The sequence below is a fragment of the Chionomys nivalis genome, chromosome 17, assembly GCF_950005125.1.
Source record: "Chionomys nivalis chromosome 17, mChiNiv1.1, whole genome shotgun sequence".
Lineage (NCBI taxonomy): Eukaryota > Metazoa > Chordata > Mammalia > Rodentia > Cricetidae > Chionomys > Chionomys nivalis.
The window spans coordinates 64619328-64641893 of NC_080102.1; positions in this window are offsets into that span (position 1 = coordinate 64619328).

Sequence of the window (22566 nt, forward strand, 5' to 3'; positions counted from 1 at the left end):
TGTCAAGACAAGCAGTTGTTTGCTACGTGTGAAAGCACTGTTAGAACTGAGATCAGGTTTAATTTTCTCAGTACAAGCTTTACTTTGAAAGATAATCGCGTTCTTTTGAAAGTTTATTAATTTCACGAAAGCTTTAGTAAGGAACGCGCATGCATTTCTTTGTAAAGACAAGCAGTTGTTTGCTACGTGTGAAAGCACTGTTAGAACTGAGATCAGTGTTGCTTTTCTCCGTACAAGCTTTACTTTGAAAGATAATCGCGTTCTTTTGAAAGTTTATTAATTTCACGAAAGCTTTAGTAAGAAACGCACATGCGTTTCTTTGTCAAGACAAGCAGTTGTTTGCTACGTGTGAAAGCACTGTTAGAACTGAGATCAGGTTTAATTTCCTCAGTACAAGCTTTACTTTGAAAGATAATCGCGTTCTTTTGAAAGTTTATTAATTTCACGAAAGCTTTAGTAAGAAACGCACATGCGTTTCTTTGTCAAGACAAGCAGTTGTTTGCTACGTGTGAAAGCACTGTTAGAACTGAGATCAGGTTTAATTTCCTCAGTACAAGCTTTACTTTGAAAGATAATCGCGTTCTTTTGAAAGTTTATTAATTTCACGAAAGCTTTAATAAGAAACGCTCATGCTTTTCTTTGTAAAGACAAGCAGTTGTTTGCTACGTGTGAAAGCACTGTTAGAACTGAGATCAGTGTTGCTTTTCTCAGTACAAGCTTTACTTTGAAAGATAATCGCGTTCTTTTGAAAGTTTATTAATTTCACGAAAGCTTTAGTAAGAAATGCACATGCGTTTCTTTGAAAGACAAGCAGTTGTTTGCTACGTGTGAAAGCACTGTTAGAACTGAGATCAGGTTTAATTTCCTCAGTACAAGCTTTACTTTGAAAGAAAATCGCGTTTTTGAAAGTTTATTAATTTCACAAAAGCTTTAGTAAGAAACGCACATGCGTTTTTTTGTCAAGACAAGCAGTTGTTTGCTAAGTGTGAAAGCACTGTTAGAACTGAGATCAGGTTTAATTTTCTCAGTACAAGCTTTACTTTGAAAGATAATCGCGTTCTTTTGAAAGTTTATTAATTTCACGAAAGCTTTAGTAAGAAACGCACATGCGTTTTTTTGTCAAGACAAGCAGTTGTTTGCTAAGTGTGAAAGCACTGTTAGAACAGAGATCAGGTTTAATTTTATCAGTACAAGCTTTACTTTGAAAGATAATCGCGTTCTTTTGAAAGTTTATTAATTTCACGAAAGCTTTAGTAAGAAACGCACATGCGTTTTTTTTGTCAAGACAAGCAGTTGTTTGCTACGTGTGAAAGCACTGTTAGAACTGAGATCAGTGTTGCTTTTCTCAGTACAAGCTTTACTTTGAAAGATAATCGCGTTCTTTTGAAAGTTTATTAATTTCACGAAAGCTTTAGTAAGAAATGCACATGCGTTTCTTTGAAAGACAAGCAGTTGTTTGCTACGTGTGAAAGCACTGTTAGAACTAAGATCAGGTTTAATTTCCTCAGTACAAGCTTTACTTTGAAAGATAATCGCGTTTTTGAAAGTTTATTAATTTCACAAAAGCTTTAGTAAGAAACGCACATGCGTTTTTTTGTCAAGACAAGCAGTTGTTTGCTAAGTGTGAAAGCACTGTTAGAACTGAGATCAGGTTTAATTTTCTCAGTACAAGCTTTACTTTGAAAGATAATCGCGTTCTTTTGAAAGTTTATTAATTTCACGAAAGCTTTAGTAAGAAACGCACATGCGTTTTTTTGTCAAGACAAGCAGTTGTTTGCTAAGTGTGAAAGCACTGTTAGAACTGAGATCAGTGTTGCTTTTCTCAGTACAAGCTTTACTTTGAAAGATAATCGCGTTCTTTTGAAAGTATATTAATTTCACGAAAGCTTTAGTAAGAAACGCACATGCGTTTCTTTGTCAAGACAAGCAGTTGTTTGCTACGTGTGAAAGCACTGTTAGAACTGAGATCAGGTTTAATTTCCTCAGTACAAGCTTTACTTTGAAAGATAATCGCGTTCTTTTGAAAGTTTATTAATTTCACGAAAGCTTTAATAAGAAACGCTCATGCTTTTCTTTGTAAAGACAAGCAGTTGTTTGCTACGTGTGAAAGCACTGTTAGAACTGAGATCAGTGTTTCTTTTCTCAGTACAAGCTTTACTTTGAAAGATAATCGCGTTCTTTTGAAAGTTTATTAATTTCACGAAAGCTTTAGTAAGAAATGCACATGCGTTTCTTTGAAAGACAAGCAGTTGTTTGCTACGTGTGAAAGCACTGTTAGAACTGAGATCAGGTTTAATTTCCTCAGTACAAGCTTTACTTTGAAAGATAATCGCGTTTTTGAAAGTTTATTAATTTCACAAAAGCTTTAGTAAGAAACGCACATGCGTTTTTTTGTCAAGACAAGCAGTTGTTTGCTACGTGTGAAAGCACTGTTAGAACTGAGATCAGTGTTGCTTTTCTCAGTACAAGCTTTACTTTGAAAGATAATCGCGTTCTTTTGAAAGTTTATTAATTTCACGAAAGCTTTAGTAAGGAACGCTCATGCATTTCTTTGTAAAGACAAGCAGTTATTTGCTATGTGTGAAAGCACTGTTAGAACTGAGATCAGGTTTAATTTCCTCAGTACAAGCTTTACTTTGAAAGATAATCGCGTTCTTTTGAAAGTTTATTAATTTCACGAAAGCTTTAGTAAGAAACGCACATGCGTTTCTTTGTCAAGACAAGCAGTTGTTTGCTACGTGTGAAAGCACTGTTAGAACTGAGATCAGGTTTAATTTTCTCAGTACAAGCTTTACTTTGAAAGATAATCGCGTTCTTTTGAAAGTTTATTAATTTCACGAAAGCTTTAGTAAGGAACGCGCATGCATTTCTTTGTAAAGACAAGCAGTTGTTTGCTACGTGTGAAAGCACTGTTAGAACTGAGATCAGTGTTGCTTTTCTCACTACAAGTTTTACTTTGAAAGATAATCGCGTTCTTTTGAAACTTTATTAATTTCACGAAAGCTTTAGTAAGAAACGAACATGCGTTTCTTTGTCGAGACAAGCAGTTGTTTGCTACGTGTGAAAGCACTGTTAGACCTGAGATCAGGTTTAATTTTCTCAGTACAAGCTTTACTTTGAAAGATAATCGCGTTCTTTTGAAAATTTATTAATTTCACGAAAGCTTTAGTAAGAAACACACATGCGTTTCTTTGTCGAGACAAGCAGTTGTTTGCTACGTGTGAAAGCACTGTTAGAACTGAGATCAGGTTTAATTTTATCAGTACAAGATTTACTTTGAAAGATAATCGCGTTCTTTTGAAAGTTTATTAATTTCACGAAAGTTTTAGTAAGAAACGCACATGCGTTTTTTTGTCAAGACAAGCAGTTGTTTGCTACGTGTGAAAGCACTGTTAGAACTGAGATCAGTGTTGCTTTTCTCCGTACAAGCTTTACTTTGAAAGATAATCGCGTTCTTTTGAAAGTTTATTAATTTCACGAAAGCTTTAGTAAGAAACGCACATGCGTTTCTTTGTCAAGACAAGCAGTTGTTTGCTACGTGTGAAAGCACTGTTAGAACTGAGATCAGGTTTAATTTCCTCAGTACAAGCTTTACTTTGAAAGATAATCGCGTTCTTTTGAAAGTTTATTAATTTCACGAAAGCTTTAGTAAGAAACGCACATGCGTTTCTTTGTCAAGACAAGCAGTTGTTTGCTACGTGTGAAAGCACTGTTAGAACTGAGATCAGGTTTAATTTCCTCAGTACAAGCTTTACTTTGAAAGATAATCGCGTTCTTTTGAAAGTTTATTAATTTCACGAAAGCTTTAATAAGAAACGCTCATGCTTTTCTTTGTAAAGACAAGCAGTTGTTTGCTACGTGTGAAAGCACTGTTAGAACTGAGATCAGTGTTGCTTTTCTCCGTACAAGCTTTACTTTGAAAGATAATCGCGTTCTTTTGAAAGTTTATTAATTTCACGAAAGCTTTAGTAAGAAACGCACATGCGTTTCTTTGAAAGACAAGCAGTTGTTTGCTACGTGTGAAAGCACTGTTAGAACTGAGATCAGGTTTAATTTCCTCAGTACAAGCTTTACTTTGAAAGATAATCGCGTTTTTGAAAGTTTATTAATTTCACAAAAGCTTTAGTAAGAAACGCACATGCGTTTTTTTGTCAAGACAAGCAGTTGTTTGCTACGTGTGAAAGCACTGTTAGAACTGAGATCAGTGTTGCTTTTCTCAGTACAAGCTTTACTTTGAAAGATAATCGCGTTCTTTTGAAAGTTTATTAATTTCACGAAAGCTTTAGTAAGGAACGCTCATGCATTTCTTTGTAAAGACAAGCAGTTATTTGCTACGTGTGAAAGCACTGTTAGAACTGAGATCAGGTTTAATTTCCTCAGTACAAGCTTTACTTTGAAAGATAATCGCGTTCTTTTGAAAGTTTATTAATTTCACGAAAGCTTTAGTAAGAAACGCACATGCGTTTCTTTGTCAAGACAAGCAGTTGTTTGCTACGTGTGAAAGCACTGTTAGAACTGAGATCAGGTTTAATTTTCTCAGTACAAGCTTTACTTTGAAAGATAATCGCGTTCTTTTGAAAGTTTATTAATTTCACGAAAGCTTTAGTAAGGAACGCGCATGCATTTCTTTGTAAAGACAAGCAGTTGTTTGCTACGTGTGAAAGCACTGTTAGAACTGAGATCAGTGTTGCTTTTCTCACTACAAGTTTTACTTTGAAAGATAATCGCGTTCTTTTGAAACTTTATTAATTTCACGAAAGCTTTAGTAAGAAACGAACATGCATTTCTTTGTCGAGACAAGCAGTTGTTTGCTACGTGTGAAAGCACTGTTAGACCTGAGATCAGGTTTAATTTTCTCAGTACAAGCTTTACTTTGAAAGATAATCGCGTTCTTTTGAAAGTTTATTAATTTCACGAAAGCTTTAGTAAGAAACACACATGCGTTTCTTTGTCAAGACAAGCAGTTGTTTGCTACGTGTGAAAGCACTGTTAGAACTGAGATCAGGTTTAATTTTATCAGTACAAGCTTTACTTTGAAAGATAATCGCGTTCTTTTGAAAGTTTATTAATTTCACGAAAGTTTTAGTAAGAAACGCACATGCGTTTTTTTGTCAAGACAAGCAGTTGTTTGCTACGTGTGAAAGCACTGTTAGAACTGAGATCAGTGTTGCTTTTCTCCGTACAAGCTTTACTTTGAAAGATAATCGCGTTCTTTTGAAAGTTTATTAATTTCACGAAAGCTTTAGTAAGAAACGCACATGCGTTTCTTTGTCAAGACAAGCAGTTGTTTGCTACGTGTGAAAGCACTGTTAGAACTGAGATCAGGTTTAATTTCCTCAGTACAAGCTTTACTTTGAAAGATAATCGCGTTCTTTTGAAAGTTTATTAATTTCACGAAAGCTTTAGTAAGAAACGCACATGCGTTTCTTTGTCAAGACAAGCAGTTGTTTGCTACGTGTGAAAGCACTGTTAGAACTGAGATCAGGTTTAATTTCCTCAGTACAAGCTTTACTTTGAAAGATAATCGCGTTCTTTTGAAAGTTTATTAATTTTACGAAAGCTTTAATAAGAAACGCTCATGCTTTTCTTTGTAAAGACAAGCAGTTGTTTGCTACGTGTGAAAGCACTGTTAGAACTGAGATCAGTGTTGCTTTTCTCAGTACAAGCTTTACTTTGAAAGATAATCGCGTTCTTTTGAAAGTTTATTAATTTCACGAAAGCTTTAGTAAGAAATGCACATGCGTTTCTTTGAAAGACAAGCAGTTGTTTGCTACGTGTGAAAGCACTGTTAGAACAGAGATCAGGTTTAATTTCCTCAGTACAAGCTTTACTTTGAAAGATAATCGCGTTCTTTTGAAAGTTTATTAATTTCACGAAAGTTTTAGTAAGAAACGCACATGCGTTTTTTTGTCAAGACAAGCAGTTGTTTGCTACGTGTGAAAGCACTGTTAGAACTGAGATCAGTGTTGCTTTTCTCCGTACAAGCTTTACTTTGAAAGATAATCGCGTTCTTTTGAAAGTTTATTAATTTCACGAAAGCTTTAGTAAGAAACGCACATGCGTTTCTTTGAAAGACAAGCAGTTGTTTGCTACGTGTGAAAGCACTGTTAGAACTGAGATCAGGTTTAATTTTATCAGTACAAGCTTTACTTTGAAAGATAATCGCGTTCTTTTGAAAGTTTATTAATTTCACGAAAGTTTTAGTAAGAAACGCACATGCGTTTTTTTGTCAAGACAAGCAGTTGTTTGCTACGTGTGAAAGCACTGTTAGAACTGAGATCAGTGTTGCTTTTCTCCGTACAAGCTTTACTTTGAAAGATAATCGCGTTCTTTTGAAAGTTTATTAATTTCACGAAAGCTTTAGTAAGAAACGCACATGCGTTTCTTTGAAAGACAAGCAGTTGTTTGCTACGTGTGAAAGCACTGTTAGAACTGAGATCAGGTTTAATTTCCTCAGTACAAGCTTTACTTTGAAAGATAATCGCGTTTTTGAAAGTTTATTAATTTCACAAAAGCTTTAGTAAGAAACGCACATGCATTTCTTTGTAAAGACAAGCAGTTGTTTGCTACGTGTGAAAGCACTGTTAGAACTGAGATCAGTGTTGCTTTTCTCACTACAAGTTTTACTTTGAAAGATAATCGCGTTCTTTTGAAACTTTATTAATTTCACGAAAGCTTTAGTAAGAAACGAACATGCGTTTCTTTGAAAGACAAGCAGTTGTTTGCTACGTGTGAAAGCACTGTTAGACCTGAGATCAGGTTTAATTTTCTCAGTACAAGCTTTACTTTGAAAGATAATCGCGTTCTTTTGAAAGTTTATTAATTTCACGAAAGTTTTAGTAAGAAACGCACATGCGTTTTTTTGTCAAGACAAGCAGTTGTTTGCTACGTGTGAAAGCACTGTTAGAACTGAGATCAGTGTTGCTTTTCTCAGTACAAGCTTTACTTTGAAAGATAATCGCGTTCTTTTGAAAGTTTATTAATTTCACGAAAGCTTTAGTTAAAAACGCACATGCGTTTCTTTGTCAAGACAAGCAGTTGTTTGCTACGTGTGAAAGCACTGTTAGAACTGAGATCAGTGTTGCTTTTCTTAGTACAAGCTTTACTTTGAAAGATAATCGCGTTCTTTTGAAACTTTATTAATTTCACGAAAGCTTTAGTAAGAAACGAACATGCGTTTCTTTGTCGAGACAAACAGTTGTTTGCTACGTGTGTAAGCACTGTTAGAACTAAGATCAGGTTTAATTTTCTCAGTACAAGCTTTACTTTGAAAGATAATCGCGTTCTTTTGAAAGTTTATTAATTTCACGAAAGCTTTAGTAAGAAACGCACATGCGTTTCTTTGTCAAGACAAGCAGTTGTTTGCTACGTGTGAAAGCACTGTTAGAACTGAGATCAGGTTTAATTTTATCAGTACAAGCTTTACTTTGAAAGATAATCGCGTTCTTTTGAAAGTTTATTAATTTCACGAAAGTTTTAGTAAGAAACGCACATGCGTTTTTTTGTCAAGACAAGCAGTTGTTTGCTACGTGTGAAAGCACTGTTAGAACTGAGATCAGTGTTGCTTTTCTCAGTACAAGCTTTACTTTGAAAGATAATCGCGTTCTTTTGAAAGTATATTAATTTCACGAAAGCTTTAGTAAGAAACGCACATGCGTTTCTTTGTCAAGACAAGCAGTTGTTTGCTACGTGTGAAAGCACTGTTAGAACTGAGATCAGGTTTAATTTCCTCAGTACAAGCTTTACTTTGAAAGATATTCGCGTTCTTTTGAAAGTTTATTAATTTCACGAAAGCTTTAGTAAGAAACGCACATGCGTTTTTTTGTCAAGACAAGCAGTTGTTTGCTACGTGTGAAAGCACTGTTAGAACTGAGATCAGGTTTAATTTCCTCAGTACAAGCTTTACTTTGAAAGATAATCGCGTTCTTTTGAAAGTTTATTAATTTCACGAAAGCTTTAATAAGAAACGCTCATGCTTTTCTTTGTCAAGACAAGCAGTTGTTTGCTACGTGTGAAAGCACTGTTAGAACTGAGATCAGTGTTGCTTTTCTCAGTACAAGCTTTACTTTGAAAGATAATCGCGTTCTTTTGAAAGTTTATTAATTTCACGAAAGCTTTAGTAAGAAATGCACATGCGTTTCTTTGTCAAGACAAGCAGTTGTTTGCTACGTGTGAAAGCACTGTTAGAACTGAGATCAGGTTTAATTTTCTCAGTACAAGCTTTACTTTGAAAGATAATCGCGTTCTTTTGAAAGTTTATTAATTTCACGAAAGCTTTAGTAAGGAACGCGCATGCATTTCTTTGTAAAGACAAGCAGTTGTTTGCTACGTGTGAAAGCACTGTTAGAACTGAGATCAGTGTTGCTTTTCTCACTACAAGTTTTACTTTGAAAGATAATCGCGTTCTTTTGAAACTTTATTAATTTCACGAATGCTTTAGTAAGAAACGAACATGCGTTTCTTTGTCGAGACAAGCAGTTGTTTGCTACGTGTGAAAGCACTGTTAGACCTGAGATCAGGTTTAATTTTCTCAGTACAAGCTTTACTTTGAAAGATAATCGCGTTCTTTTGAAAGTTTATTAATTTCACGAAAGCTTTAGTAAGAAACACACATGCGTTTCTTTGTCAAGACAAGCAGTTGTTTGCTACGTGTGAAAGCACTGTTAGAACTGAGATCAGGTTTAATTTTATCAGTACAAGCTTTACTTTGAAAGATAATCGCGTTCTTTTGAAAGTTTATTAATTTCACGAAAGTTTTAGTAAGAAACGCACATGCGTTTTTTTGTCAAGACAAGCAGTTGTTTGCTACGTGTGAAAGCACTGTTAGAACTGAGATCAGTGTTGCTTTTCTCCGTACAAGCTTTACTTTGAAAGATAATCGCGTTCTTTTGAAAGTTTATTAATTTCACGAAAGCTTTAGTAAGAAACGCACATGCGTTTCTTTGAAAGACAAGCAGTTGTTTGCTACGTGTGAAAGCACTGTTAGAACTGAGATCAGGTTTAATTTTATCAGTACAAGCTTTACTTTGAAAGATAATCGCGTTCTTTTGAAAGTTTATTAATTTCACGAAAGTTTTAGTAAGAAACGCACATGCGTTTTTTTGTCAAGACAAGCAGTTGTTTGCTACGTGTGAAAGCACTGTTAGAACTGAGATCAGTGTTGCTTTTCTCCGTACAAGCTTTACTTTGAAAGATAATCGCGTTCTTTTGAAAGTTTATTAATTTCACGAAAGCTTTAGTAAGAAACGCACATGCGTTTCTTTGAAAGACAAGCAGTTGTTTGCTACGTGTGAAAGCACTGTTAGAACTGAGATCAGGTTTAATTTCCTCAGTACAAGCTTTACTTTGAAAGATAATCGCGTTTTTGAAAGTTTATTAATTTCACAAAAGCTTTAGTAAGAAACGCACATGCGTTTTTTTGTCAAGACAAGCAGTTGTTTGCTACGTGTGAAAGCACTGTTAGAACTGAGATCAGTGTTGCTTTTCTCAGTACAAGCTTTACTTTGAAAGATAATCGCGTTCTTTTGAAAGTTTATTAATTTCACGAAAGCTTTAGTAAGGAACGCTCATGCATTTCTTTGTAAAGACAAGCAGTTATTTGCTACGTGTGAAAGCCCTGTTAGAACTGAGATCAGGTTTAATTTCCTCAGTACAAGCTTTACTTTGAAAGATAATCGCGTTCTTTTGAAAGTTTATTAATTTCACGAAAGCTTTAGTAAGAAACGCACATGCGTTTCTTTGTCAAGACAAGCAGTTGTTTGCTACGTGTGAAAGCACTGTTAGAACTGAGATCAGGTTTAATTTTCTCAGTACAAGCTTTACTTTGAAAGATAATCGCGTTCTTTTGAAAGTTTATTAATTTCACGAAAGCTTTAGTAAGGAACGCGCATGCATTTCTTTGTAAAGACAAGCAGTTGTTTGCTACGTGTGAAAGCACTGTTAGAACTGAGATCAGTGTTGCTTTTCTCACTACAAGTTTTACTTTGAAAGATAATCGCGTTCTTTTGAAACTTTATTAATTTCACGAAAGCTTTAGTAAGAAACGAACATGCGTTTCTTTGTCGAGACAAGCAGTTGTTTGCTACAAGTGAAAGCACTGTTAGACCTGAGATCAGGTTTAATTTTCTCAGTACAAGCTTTACTTTGAAAGATAATCGCGTTCTTTTGAAAGTTTATTAATTTCACGAAAGCTTTAGTAAGAAACGCACATGCGTTTTTTTGTCAAGACAAGCAGTTGTTTGCTAAGTGTGAAAGCACTGTTAGAACTGAGATCAGGTTTAATTTTCTCAGTACAAGCTTTACTTTGAAAGATAATCGCGTTCTTTTGAAAGTTTATTAATTTCACGAAAGCTTTAGTAAGAAACGCACATGCGTTTTTTTGTCAAGACAAGCAGTTGTTTGCTAAGTGTGAAAGCACTGTTAGAACAGAGATCAGGTTTAATTTTATCAGTACAAGCTTTACTTTGAAAGATAATCGCGTTCTTTTGAAAGTTTATTAATTTCACGAAAGCTTTAGTAAGAAACGCACATGCGTTTTTTTTGTCAAGACAAGCAGTTGTTTGCTACGTGTGAAAGCACTGTTAGAACTGAGATCAGTGTTGCTTTTCTCAGTACAAGCTTTACTTTGAAAGATAATCGCGTTCTTTTGAAAGTTTATTAATTTCACGAAAGCTTTAGTTAAAAACGCACATGCGTTTCTTTGTCAAGACAAGCAGTTGTTTGCTACGTGTGAAAGCACTGTTAGAACTGAGATCAGTGTTGCTTTTCTTAGTACAAGCTTTACTTTGAAAGATAATCGCGTTCTTTTGAAACTTTATTAATTTCACGAAAGCTTTAGTAAGAAACGAACATGCGTTTCTTTGTCGAGACAAACAGTTGTTTGCTACGTGTGTAAGCACTGTTAGAACTAAGATCAGGTTTAATTTTCTCAGTACAAGCTTTACTTTGAAAGATAATCGCGTTCTTTTGAAAGTTTATTAATTTCACGAAAGCTTTAGTAAGAAACGCACATGCGTTTCTTTGTCAAGACAAGCAGTTGTTTGCTACGTGTGAAAGCACTGTTAGAACTGAGATCAGGTTTAATTTTATCAGTACAAGCTTTACTTTGAAAGATAATCGCGTTCTTTTGAAAGTTTATTAATTTCACGAAAGTTTTAGTAAGAAACGCACATGCGTTTTTTTGTCAAGACAAGCAGTTGTTTGCTACGTGTGAAAGCACTGTTAGAACTGAGATCAGTGTTGCTTTTCTCAGTACAAGCTTTACTTTGAAAGATAATCGCGTTCTTTTGAAAGTATATTAATTTCACGAAAGCTTTAGTAAGAAACGCACATGCGTTTCTTTGTCAAGAGAAGCAGTTCTTTGCTACGTGTGAAAGCACTGTTAGAACTGAGATCAGGTTGAATTTCCTCAGTACAAGCTTTACTTTGAAAGATAATCGCGTTCTTTTGAAAGTTTATTAATTTCACGAAAGCTTTAGTAAGAAACGCACATGCGTTTCTTTGTCAAGACAAGCAGTTGTTTGCTACGTGTGAAAGCACTGTTAGAACTGAGATCAGGTTTAATTTCCTCAGTACAAGCTTTACTTTGAAAGATAATCGCGTTCTTTTGAAAGTTTATTAATTTCACGAAAGCTTTAGTAAGAAACGCACATGCGTTTTTTTGTCAAGACAAGCAGTTGTTTGCTACGTGTGAAAGCACTGTTAGAACTGAGATCAGGTTTAATTTCCTCAGTACAAGCTTTACTTTGAAAGATAATCGTGTTCTTTTGAAAGTTTATTAATTTCATGAAAGCTTTAATAAGAAACGCTCAAGCTTTTCTTTGTCAAGACAAGCAGTTGTTTGTTACGTGTGAAAGCACTGTTAGAACTGAGACCAGTGTTGCTTTTCTCAGTACAAGCTTTACTTTGAAAGATAATCGCGTTCTTTTGAAAGTTTATTAATTTCACGAAAGCTTTAGTAAGAAATGCACATGCGTTTCTTTGTCAAGACAAGCAGTTGTTTGCTACGTGTGAAAGCACTGTTAGAACTGAGATCAGGTTTAATTTTCTCAGTACAAGCTTTACTTTGAAAGATAATCGCGTTCTTTTGAAAGTTTATTAATTTCACGAAAGCTTTAGTAAGGAACGCGCATGCATTTCTTTGTAAAGACAAGCAGTTGTTTGCTACGTGTGAAAGCACTGTTAGAACTGAGATCAGTGTTGCTTTTCTCACTACAAGTTTTACTTTGAAAGATAATCGCGTTCTTTTGAAACTTTATTAATTTCACGAAAGCTTTAGTAAGAAACGAACATGCATTTCTTTGTCGAGACAAGCAGTTGTTTGCTACGTGTGAAAGCACTGTTAGACCTGAGATCAGGTTTAATTTTCTCCGTACAAGCTTTACTTTGAAAGATAATCGCGTTCTTTTGAAAGTTTATTAATTTCACGAAAGCTTTAGTAAGAAACGCACATGCGTTTCTTTGTCAAGACAAGCAGTTGTTTGCTACGTGTGAAAGCACTGTTAGAACTGAGATCAGGTTTAATTTCCTCAGTACAAGCTTTACTTTGAAAGATAATCGCGTTCTTTTGAAAGTTTATTAATTTCACGAAAGCTTTAGTAAGAAACGCACATGCGTTTCTTTGTCAAGACAAGCAGTTGTTTGCTACGTGTGAAAGCACTGTTAGAACTGAGATCAGGTTTAATTTCCTCAGTACAAGCTTTACTTTGAAAGATAATCGCGTTTTTGAAAGTTTATTAATTTCACAAAAGCTTTAGTAAGAAACGCACATGCGTTTTTTTGTCAAGACATGCAGTTGTTTGCTAAGTGTGAAAGCACTGTTAGAACTGAGATCAGGTTTAATTTTCTCAGTACAAGCTTTACTTTGAAAGATAATTGCGTTCTTTTGAAAGTTTATTAATTTCACGAAAGCTTTAGTAAGAAACGCACATGCGTTTTTTTGTCAAGACAAGCAGTTGTTTGCTAAGTGTGAAAGCACTGTTAGAACAGAGATCAGGTTTAATTTTATCAGTACAAGCTTTACTTTGAAAGATAATCGCGTTCTTTTGAAAGTTTATTAATTTCACGAAAGCTTTAGTAAGAAACGCACATGCGTTTCTTTGTCAAGACAAGCAGTTGTTTGCTACGTGTGAAAGCACTGTTAGAACTGAGATCAGTGTTGCTTTTCTTAGTACAAGCTTTACTTTGAAAGATAATCGCGTTCTTTTGAAACTTTATTAATTTCACGAAAGCTTTAGTAAGAAACGAACATGCGTTTCTTTGTCGAGACAAACAGTTGTTTGCTACGTGTGTAAGCACTGTTAGAACTAAGATCAGGTTTAATTTTCTCAGTACAAGCTTTACTTTGAAAGATAATCGCGTTCTTTTGAAAGTTTATTAATTTCACGAAAGCTTTAGTAAGAAACGCACATGCGTTTCTTTGTCAAGACAAGCAGTTGTTTGCTACGTGTGAAAGCACTGTTAGAACTGAGATCAGGTTTAATTTTATCAGTACAAGCTTTACTTTGAAAGATAATCGCGTTCTTTTGAAAGTTTATTAATTTCACGAAAGTTTTAGTAAGAAACGCACATGCGTTTTTTTGTCAAGACAAGCAGTTGTTTGCTACGTGTGAAAGCACTGTTAGAACTGAGATCAGTGTTGCTTTTCTCAGTACAAGCTTTACTTTGAAAGATAATCGCGTTCTTTTGAAAGTATATTAATTTCACGAGAGCTTTAGTAAGAAACGCACATGCGTTTCTTTGTCAAGACAAGCAGTTGTTTGCTACGTGTGAAAGCACTGTTAGAACTGAGATCAGGTTTAATTTCCTCAGTACAAGCTTTACTTTGAAAGATAATCGCGTTCTTTTGAAAGTTTATTAATTTCACGAAAGCTTTAGTAAGAAACGCACATGCGTTTTTTTGTCAAGACAAGCAGTTGTTTGCTACGTGTGAAAGCACTGTTAGAACTGAGATCAGGTTTAATTTCCTCAGTACAAGCTTTACTTTGAAAGATAATCGCGTTCTTTTGAAAGTTTATTAATTTCACGAAAGCTTTAATAAGAAACGCTCATGCTTTTCTTTGTCAAGACAAGCAGTTGTTTGCTACGTGTGAAAGCACTGTTAGAACTGAGATCAGTGTTGCTTTTCTCAGTACAAGCTTTACTTTGAAAGATAATCGCGTTCTTTTGAAAGTTTATTAATTTCACGAAAGCTTTAGTAAGAAATGCACTTGCGTTTCTTTGAAAGACAAGCAGTTGTTTGCTACGTGTGAAAGCACTGTTAGAACTGAGATCAGGTTTAATTTCCTCAGTACAAGCTTTACTTTGAAAGATAATCGCGTTTTTGAAAGTTTATTAATTTCACAAAAGCTTTAGTAAGAAACGCACATGCGTTTTTTTGTCAAGACAAGCAGTTGATTGCTAAGTGTGAAAGCACTGTTAGAACTGAGATCAGGTTTAATTTTCTCAGTACAAGCTTTACTTTGAAAGATAATCGCGTTCTTTTGAAAGTTTATTAATTTCAAGAAAGCTTTAGTAAGAAACGCACATGCGTTTTTTTGTCAAGACAAGCAGTTGTTTGCTAAGTGTGAAAGCACTGTTAGAACAGAGATCAGGTTTAATTTTCTCAGTACAAGCTTTACTTTGAAAGATAATCGCGTTCTTTTGAAAGTTTATTAATTTCACGAAAGCTTTAGTAAGAAACGCACATGCGTTTTTTTTGTCAAGACAAGCAGTTGTTTGCTACGTGTGAAAGCACTGTTAGAACTGAGATCAGTGTTGCTTTTCTCAGTACAAGCTTTACTTTGAAAGATAATCGCGTTCTTTTGAAAGTTTATTAATTTCACGAAAGCTTTAGTTAGAAACGCACATGCGTTTCTTTGTCAGGACAAGCAGTTGTTTGCTACGTGTGAAAGCACTGTTAGAACTAAGATCAGTGTTGCTTTTCTTAGTACAAGCTTTACTTTGAAAGATAATCGCGTTCTTTTGAAACTTTATTAATTTCACGAAAGCTTTAGTAAGAAACGAACATGCGTTTCTTTGTTGAGACAAACAGTTGTTTGCTACGTGTGTAAGCACTGTTAGAACTAAGATCAGGTTTAATTTTCTCAGTACAAGCTTTACTTTGAAAGATAATCGCGTTCTTTTGAAAGTTTATTAATTTCACGAAAGCTTTAGTAAGAAACGCACATGCGTTTCTTTGTCAAGACAAGCAGTTGTTTGCTACGTGTGAAAGCACTGTTAGAACTGAGATCAGGTTTAATTTTATCAGTACAAGCTTTACTTTGAAAGATAATCGCGTTCTTTTGAAAGTTTATTAATTTCACGAAAGTTTTAGTAAGAAACGCACATGCGTTTTTTTGTCAAGACAAGCAGTTGTTTGCTACGTGTGAAAGCACTGTTAGAACTGAGATCAGTGTTGCTTTTCTCAGTACAAGCTTTACTTTGAAAGATAATCGCGTTCTTTTGAATGTATATTAATTTCACGAAAGCTTTAGTAAGAAACGCACATGCGTTTCTTTGTCAAGACAAGCAGTTGTTTGCTACGTGTGAAAGCACGGTTAGAACTGAGATCAGGTTGAATTTCCTCAGTACAAGCTTTACTTTGAAAGATAATCGCGTTCTTTTGAAAGTTTATTAATTTCACGAAAGCTTTAGTAAGAAACACACATGCGTTTCTTTGTCAAGACAAGCAGTTGTTTGCTACGTGTGAAAGCACTGTTAGAACTGAGATCAGGTTTAATTTCCTCAGTACAAGCTTTACTTTGAAAGATAATCGCGTTCTTTTGACAGTTTATTAATTTCACGAAAACTTTAATAAGAAACGCTCATGCGTTTCTTTGTCAAGACAAGCAGTTGTTTGCTACGTGTGAAAGCACTGTTAGAACTGAGATCAGGTTTAATTTCCTCAGTACAAGCTTTACTTTGAAAGATAATCGCGTTCTTTTGAAAGTTTATTAATTTCACGAAAGCTTTAATAAGAAACGCTCATGCATTTCTTTGTAAAGACAAGCAGTTGTTTGCTACGTGTGAAAGCACTGTTAGAACTGAGATCAGTGTTGCTTTTCTCAGTACAAGCTTTACTTTGAAAGATAATCGCGTTCTTTTGAAAGTTTATTAATTTCACGAAAGCTTTAGTAAGGAACGCTCATGCATTTCTTTGTCAAGACAAGCAGTTGTTTGCTACGTGTGAAAGCACTGTTAGAACTGAGATCAGTGTTGCTTTTCTCAGTACAAGTTTACTTTGAAAGATAATCGCGTTCTTTTGAAAGTTTATTAATTTCACGAAAGCTTTAGTAAGGAACGCTCATGCATTTCTTTGTAAAGACAAGCAGTTATTTGATACGTGTGAAAGCACTGTTAGAACTGAGATCAGGTTTAATTTCCTCAGTACAAGCTTTACTTTGAAAGATAATCGCGTTCTTTTGAAAGTTTATTAATTTCACGAAAGCTTTAGTAAGGAACGCGCATGCATTTCTTTGTAAAGACAAGCAGTTGTTTGCTACGTGTGAAAGCACTGTTAGAACTGAGATCAGTGATGCTTTTCTCAGTACAAGTTTTACTTTGAAAGATAATCGCGTTCTTTTGAAAGTTTATTAATTTCACGAAAGCTTTAATAAGAAACGCTCATGATTTTCTTTGTAAAGACAAGCAGTTGTTTGCTACGTGTGAAAGCACTGTTAGAACTGAGATCAGTGTTGCTTTTCTCAGTACAAGCTTTACTTTGAAAGATAATCGCGTTCTTTTGAAAGTTTATTAATTTCACGAAAGCTTTAGTAAGAAACGCACATGCGTTTCTTTGAAAGACAAGCAGTTGTTTGCTACGTGTGAAAGCACTGTTAGAACTGAGATCAGGTTTAATTTCCTCAGTACAAGCTTTACTTTGAAAGATAATCGCGTTTTTTGAAAGTTTATTAATTTCACGAAAGCTTTAGTAAGAAACGCACATGCGTTTCTTTGTCAAGACAAGCAGTTGTTTGCTACGTGTGAAAGCACTGTTAGAACTGAGATCAGTGTTGCTTTTCTCAGTACAAGCTTTACTTTGAAAGATAATCGCGTTCTTTTGAAACTTTATTAATTTCACGAAAGCTTTAGTAAGGAACGCTCATGCATTTCTTTGTAAAGACAAGCAGTTGTTTGCTACGTGTGAAAGCACTGTTAGAACTGAGATCAGTGTTGCTTTTCTCAGTACAAGCTTTACTTTGAAAGATAATCGCGTTCTTTTGAAACTTTATTAATTTCACGAAAGCTTTAGTAAGAAACGAACATGCGTTTCTTTGTCGAGACAAGCAGTTGTTTGCTACGTGTGAAAGCACTGTTAGAACTGAGATCAGGTTTAATTTTCTCAGTACAAGCTTTACTTTGAAAGATAATCGCGTTCTTTTGAAAGTTTATTAATTTCACGAAAGCTTTAGTAAGAAACGCTCATGCGTTTCTTTGTGAAGACAAGCAGTTGTTTGCTACGTGTGAAAGCACTGTTAGAACTGAGATCAGGTTTAATTTTATCAGTACAAGCTTTACTTTGAAAGATAATCGCGTTCTTTTGAAAGTTTATTAATTTCACGAAAGCTTTAGTAAGGAACGCGCATGCATTTCTTTGTAAAGACAAGCAGTTGTTTGCTACGTGTGAAAGCACTGTTAGAACTGAGATCAGTGATGCTTTTCTCAGTACAACTTTTACTTTGAAAGATAATCGCGTTCTTTTGAAAGTTTATTAATTTCCCGAAAGCTTTAATAAGAAACGCTCATGATTTTCTTTGTAAAGACAAGCAGTTGTTTGCTACGTGTGAAAGCACTGTTAGAACTGAGATCAGTGTTGCTTTTCTCAGTACAAGCTTTACTTTGAAAGATAATCGCGTTCTTTTGAAAGTTTATTAATTTCACGAAAGCTTTAGTAAGAAACGCACATGCGTTTCTTTGAAAGACAAGCAGTTGTTTGCTACGTGTGAAAGCACTGTTAGAACTGAGATCAGGTTTAATTTCCTCAGTACAAGCTTTACTTTGAAAGATAATCGCGTTCTTTTGAAAGTTTATTAATTTCACGAAAGCTTTAGTAAGAAACGCACATGCGTTTCTTTGTCAAGACAAGCAGTTGTTTGCTACGTGTGAAAGCACTGTTAGAACTGAGATCAGTGTTGCTTTTCTCAGTATAATCTTTACTTTGAAAGATAATCGCGTTCTTTTGAAACTTTATTAATTTCACGAAAGCTTTAGTAAGGAACGCTCATGCATTTCTTTGTAAAGACAAGCAGTTGTTTGCTACGTGTGAAAGCACTGTTAGAACTGAGATCAGTGTTGCTTTTCTCAGTACAAGCTTTACTTTGAAAGATAATCGCGTTCTTTTGGAACTTTATTAATTTCACGAAAGCTTTAGTAAGAAACGAACATGCGTTTCTTTGTCAAGACAAGCAGTTGTTTGCTACGTGTGAAAGCACTGTTAGAACTGAGATCAGGTTTAATTTTATCAGTACAAGCTTTACTTTGAAAGATAATCGCAATCTTTTGAAAGTTTATTAATTTCACGAAAGCTTTAGTAAGAAACGCACATGCGTTTTTTTGTCAACACAAGCAGTTGTTTGCTAAGTGTGAAAGCACTGTTAGAACTGAGATCAGGTTTAATTTTATCAGTACAAGCTTTACTTTGAAAGATAATCGCGTTCTTTTGAAAGTTTATTAATTTCACGAAAGCTTTAGTTAGAAACGCACATGCGTTTCTTTGTCAAGACAAGAAGTTGTTTGCTACGTGTGAAAGCACTGTTAGAACTGAGATCAGGTTTAATTTTCTCAGTACAAGCTTTACTTTGAAAGATAATCGCGTTCTTTTGAAAGTTTATTAATTTCACGAAAGCTTTAGTAAGAAACGCACATGCGTTTCTTTGTCAAGACAAGCAGTTGTTTGCTACGTGTGAAAGCACTGTTAGAACTGAGATCAGGTTTAATTTTATCAGTACAAGCTTTACTTTGAAAGATAATCGCGTTCTTTTGAAAGTTTATTAATTTCACGAATGTTTTAGTTAGAAACGCACATGCGTTTCTTTGTCAAGACAAGCAGTTGTTTGCTACGTGTGAAAGCACTGTTAGAACTGAGATCAGGTTTAATTTCCTCAGTACAAGCTTTACTTTGAAAGATAATCGCGTTCTTTTGAAAGTTTATTAATTTCACGAAAGCTTTAATAAGAAACGCTCATGCGTTTCTTTGTCAAGACAAGCAGTTGTTTGCTACGTGTGAAAGCACTGTTAGAACTGAGATCAGGTTTAATTTCCTCAGTACTAGCTTTACTTTGAAAGATAATCGCGTTCTTTTGAAAGTTTATTAATTTCACGAAAGCTTTAATAAGAAACGCTCATGCATTTCTTTGTAAAGACAAGCAGTTGTTTGCTACGTGTGAAAGCACTGTTAGAACTGAGATCGGTGTTGCTTTTCTCAGTACAAGCTTTACTTTGAAAGATAATCGCGTTCTTTTGAAAGTTTATTAATTTCACGAAAGCTTTAGTAAGGAACGCTCATGCATTTCTTTGTAAAGACAAGCAGTTGTTTGCTACGTGTGAAAGCACTGTTAGAACTGAGATCAGTGTTGCTTTTCTCAGTACAAGCTTTACTTTGAAAGATAATCGCGTTCTTTTGAAAGTTTATTAATTTCACGAAAGCTTTAGTAAGGAAAACTCATGCATTTCTTTGTAAAGACAAGCAGTTATTTGCTACGTGTGAAAGCACTGTTAGAACTGAGATCAGGTTTAATTTCCTCAGTACAAGCTTTACTTTGAAAGATAATCGCGTTCTTTTGAAAGTTTATTAATTTCACGAAAGCCTTAGTAAGAAACGCTCATGCGTTTCTTTGTGAAGACAAGCAGTTGTTTGCTACGTGTGAAAGCACTGTTAGAACTGAGATCAGGTTTAATTTTCTCAGTACAAGCTTTACTTTGAAAGATAATCGCGTTCTTTAGAAAGTTTATTAATTTCACGAAAGCTTTAGTAAGGAACGCTCATGCATTTCTTTGTAAAGACAAGCAGTTGTTTGCCACGTGTGAAAGCACTGTTAGAACTGAGATCAGTGTTGCTTTTCTCAGTACAAGCTTTACTTTGAAAGATAATCGCGTTCTTTTGAAAGTTTATTAATTTCACGAAAGCTTTAGTAAGGAACGCTCATGCATTTCTTTGTCAAGACAAGCAGTTGTTTGCTAAGTGTGAAAGCAGTGTTAGAACTGAGATCAGTGTTGCTTTTCTCAGTACAAGCTTTACTTTGAAAGATAATCGCGTTCTTTTGAAAATTTATTAATTTCACGAAAGCTTTAGTAAGGAACGCTCATGCATTTCTTTGTAAAGACAAGCAGTTGTTTGCTATGTGTGAAAGCACTGTTAGAAATGAGATCAGTGTTGCTTTTCTCAGTACAAGCTTTACTTTGAAAGATAATCGCGTTCTTTTGAAACTTTTAATTTCACGAAAGCTTTAGTAAGGAACGCTCATGCATTTCTTTGTAAAGACAAGCAGTTGTTTGCTACGTGTGAAAGCACTGTTAGAACTGAGATCAGGTTTAATTTTATCAGTACAAGCTTTACTTTGAAAGATAATCGCGTTCTTTTGAAAGTTTATTAATTTCACGAATGTTTTAGTAAGAAACGCACATGGGTTTTTTGTCAAGACAAGCAGTTGTTTGCTACGTGTGAAAGCACTGTTAGAACTGAGATCTGTGTTGCTTTTCTCAGTACAAGCTTTACTTTGAAAGATAATCGCGTTCTTTTGAAAGTTTATTAATTTCACGAAAGCTTTAGTAAGAAACGCACATGCGTTTCTTTGTCAAGACAAGCAGTTGTTTGCTACGTGTGAAAGCACTGTTAGAACTGAGATCAGGTTGAATTTCCTCAGTACAAGCTTTACTTTGAAAGATAATCGCGTTCTTTTGAAAGTTTATTAATTTCACGAAAGCTTTAGTAAGAAACGCACATGCGTTTCTTTGTCAAGACAAGCAGTTGTTTGCTACGTGTGAAAGCACTGTTAGAACTGAGATCAGGTTTAATTTCCTCAGTACAAGCTTTACTTTGAAAGATAATCGCGTTCTTTTGAAAGTTTATTAATTTCACGAAAGCTTTAATAAGAAACGCTCATGCGTTTCTTTGTCAAGACAAGCAGTTGTTTGCTACGTGTGAAAGCACTGTTAGAACTGAGATCAGGTTTAATTTCCTCAGTACAAGCTTTACTTTGAAAGATAATCGCGTTCTTTTGAAAGTTTATTAATTTCACGAAAGCTTTAATAAGAAACGCTCATGCATTTCTTTGTAAAGACAAGCAGTTGTTTGCTACGTGTGAAAGCACTGTTAGAACTGAGATCAGTGTTGCTTTTCTCAGTACAAGCTTTACTTTGAAAGATAATCGCGTTCTTTTGAAAGTTTATTAATTTCACGAAAGCTTTAGTAAGGAACGCTCATGCATTTCTTTGTAAAGACAAGCAGTTGTTTGCTACGTGTGAAAGCACTGTTAGAACTGAGATCAGTGTTGCTTTTCTCAGTACAAGCTTTACTTTGAAAGATAATCGCGTTCTTTTGAAACTTTATTAATTTCACGAAAGCTTTAGTAAGGAACGCTCATGCATTTCTTTGTAAAGACAAGCAGTTATTTGCTACGTGTGAAAGCACTGTTAGAACTGAGATCAGGTTTAATTTCCTCAGTACAAGCTTTACTTTGAAAGATAATCGCGTTCTTTTGAAAGTTTATTAATTTCACGAAAGCTTTAGTAAGAAACGCTCATGCGTTTCTTTGTGAAGACAAGCAGTTGTTTGCTACGTGTGAAAGCACTGTTAGAACTGAGATCAGGTTTAATTTTCTCAGTACAAGCTTTACTTTGAAAGATAATCGCGTTCTTTTGAAAGTTTATTAATTTCACGAAAGCTTTAGTAAGGAACGCGCATGCATTTCTTTGTAAAGACAAGCAGTTGTTTGCTACGTGTGAAAGCACTGTTAGAACTGAGATCAGTGATGCTTTTCTCAGTACAAGTTTTACTTTGAAAGATAATCGCGTTCTTTTGAAAGTTTATTAATTTCACGAAAGCTTTAATAAGAAACGCTCATGATTTTCTTTGTAAAGACAAGCAGTTGTTTGCTACGTGTGAAAGCACTGTTAGAACTGAGATCAGTGTTGCTTTTCTCAGTACAAGCTTTACTTTGAAAGATAATCGCGTTCTTTTGAAAGTTTATTAATTTCACGAAAGCTTTAGTAAGAAACGCACATGCGTTTCTTTGAAAGACAAGCAGTTGTTTGCTAAGTGTGAAAGCACTGTTAGAACTGAGATCAGGTTTAATTTCCTCAGTACAAGCTTTACTTTGAAAGATAATCGCGTTCTTTTGAAAGTTTATTAATTTCACGAAAGCTTTAGTAAGGAACGCGCATGCATTTCTTTGTAAAGACAAGCAGTTGTTTGCTACGTGTGAAAGCACTGTTAGAACTATCAGTGATGCTTTTCTCAGTACAAGCTTTACTTTGAAAGATAATCGCGTTATTTTGAAACTTTATTAATTTCACGAAAGCTTTAGTAAGGAACGCTCATGCATTTCTTTGTCAAGACAAGCAGTTGTTTGCTACGTGTGAAAGCACTGT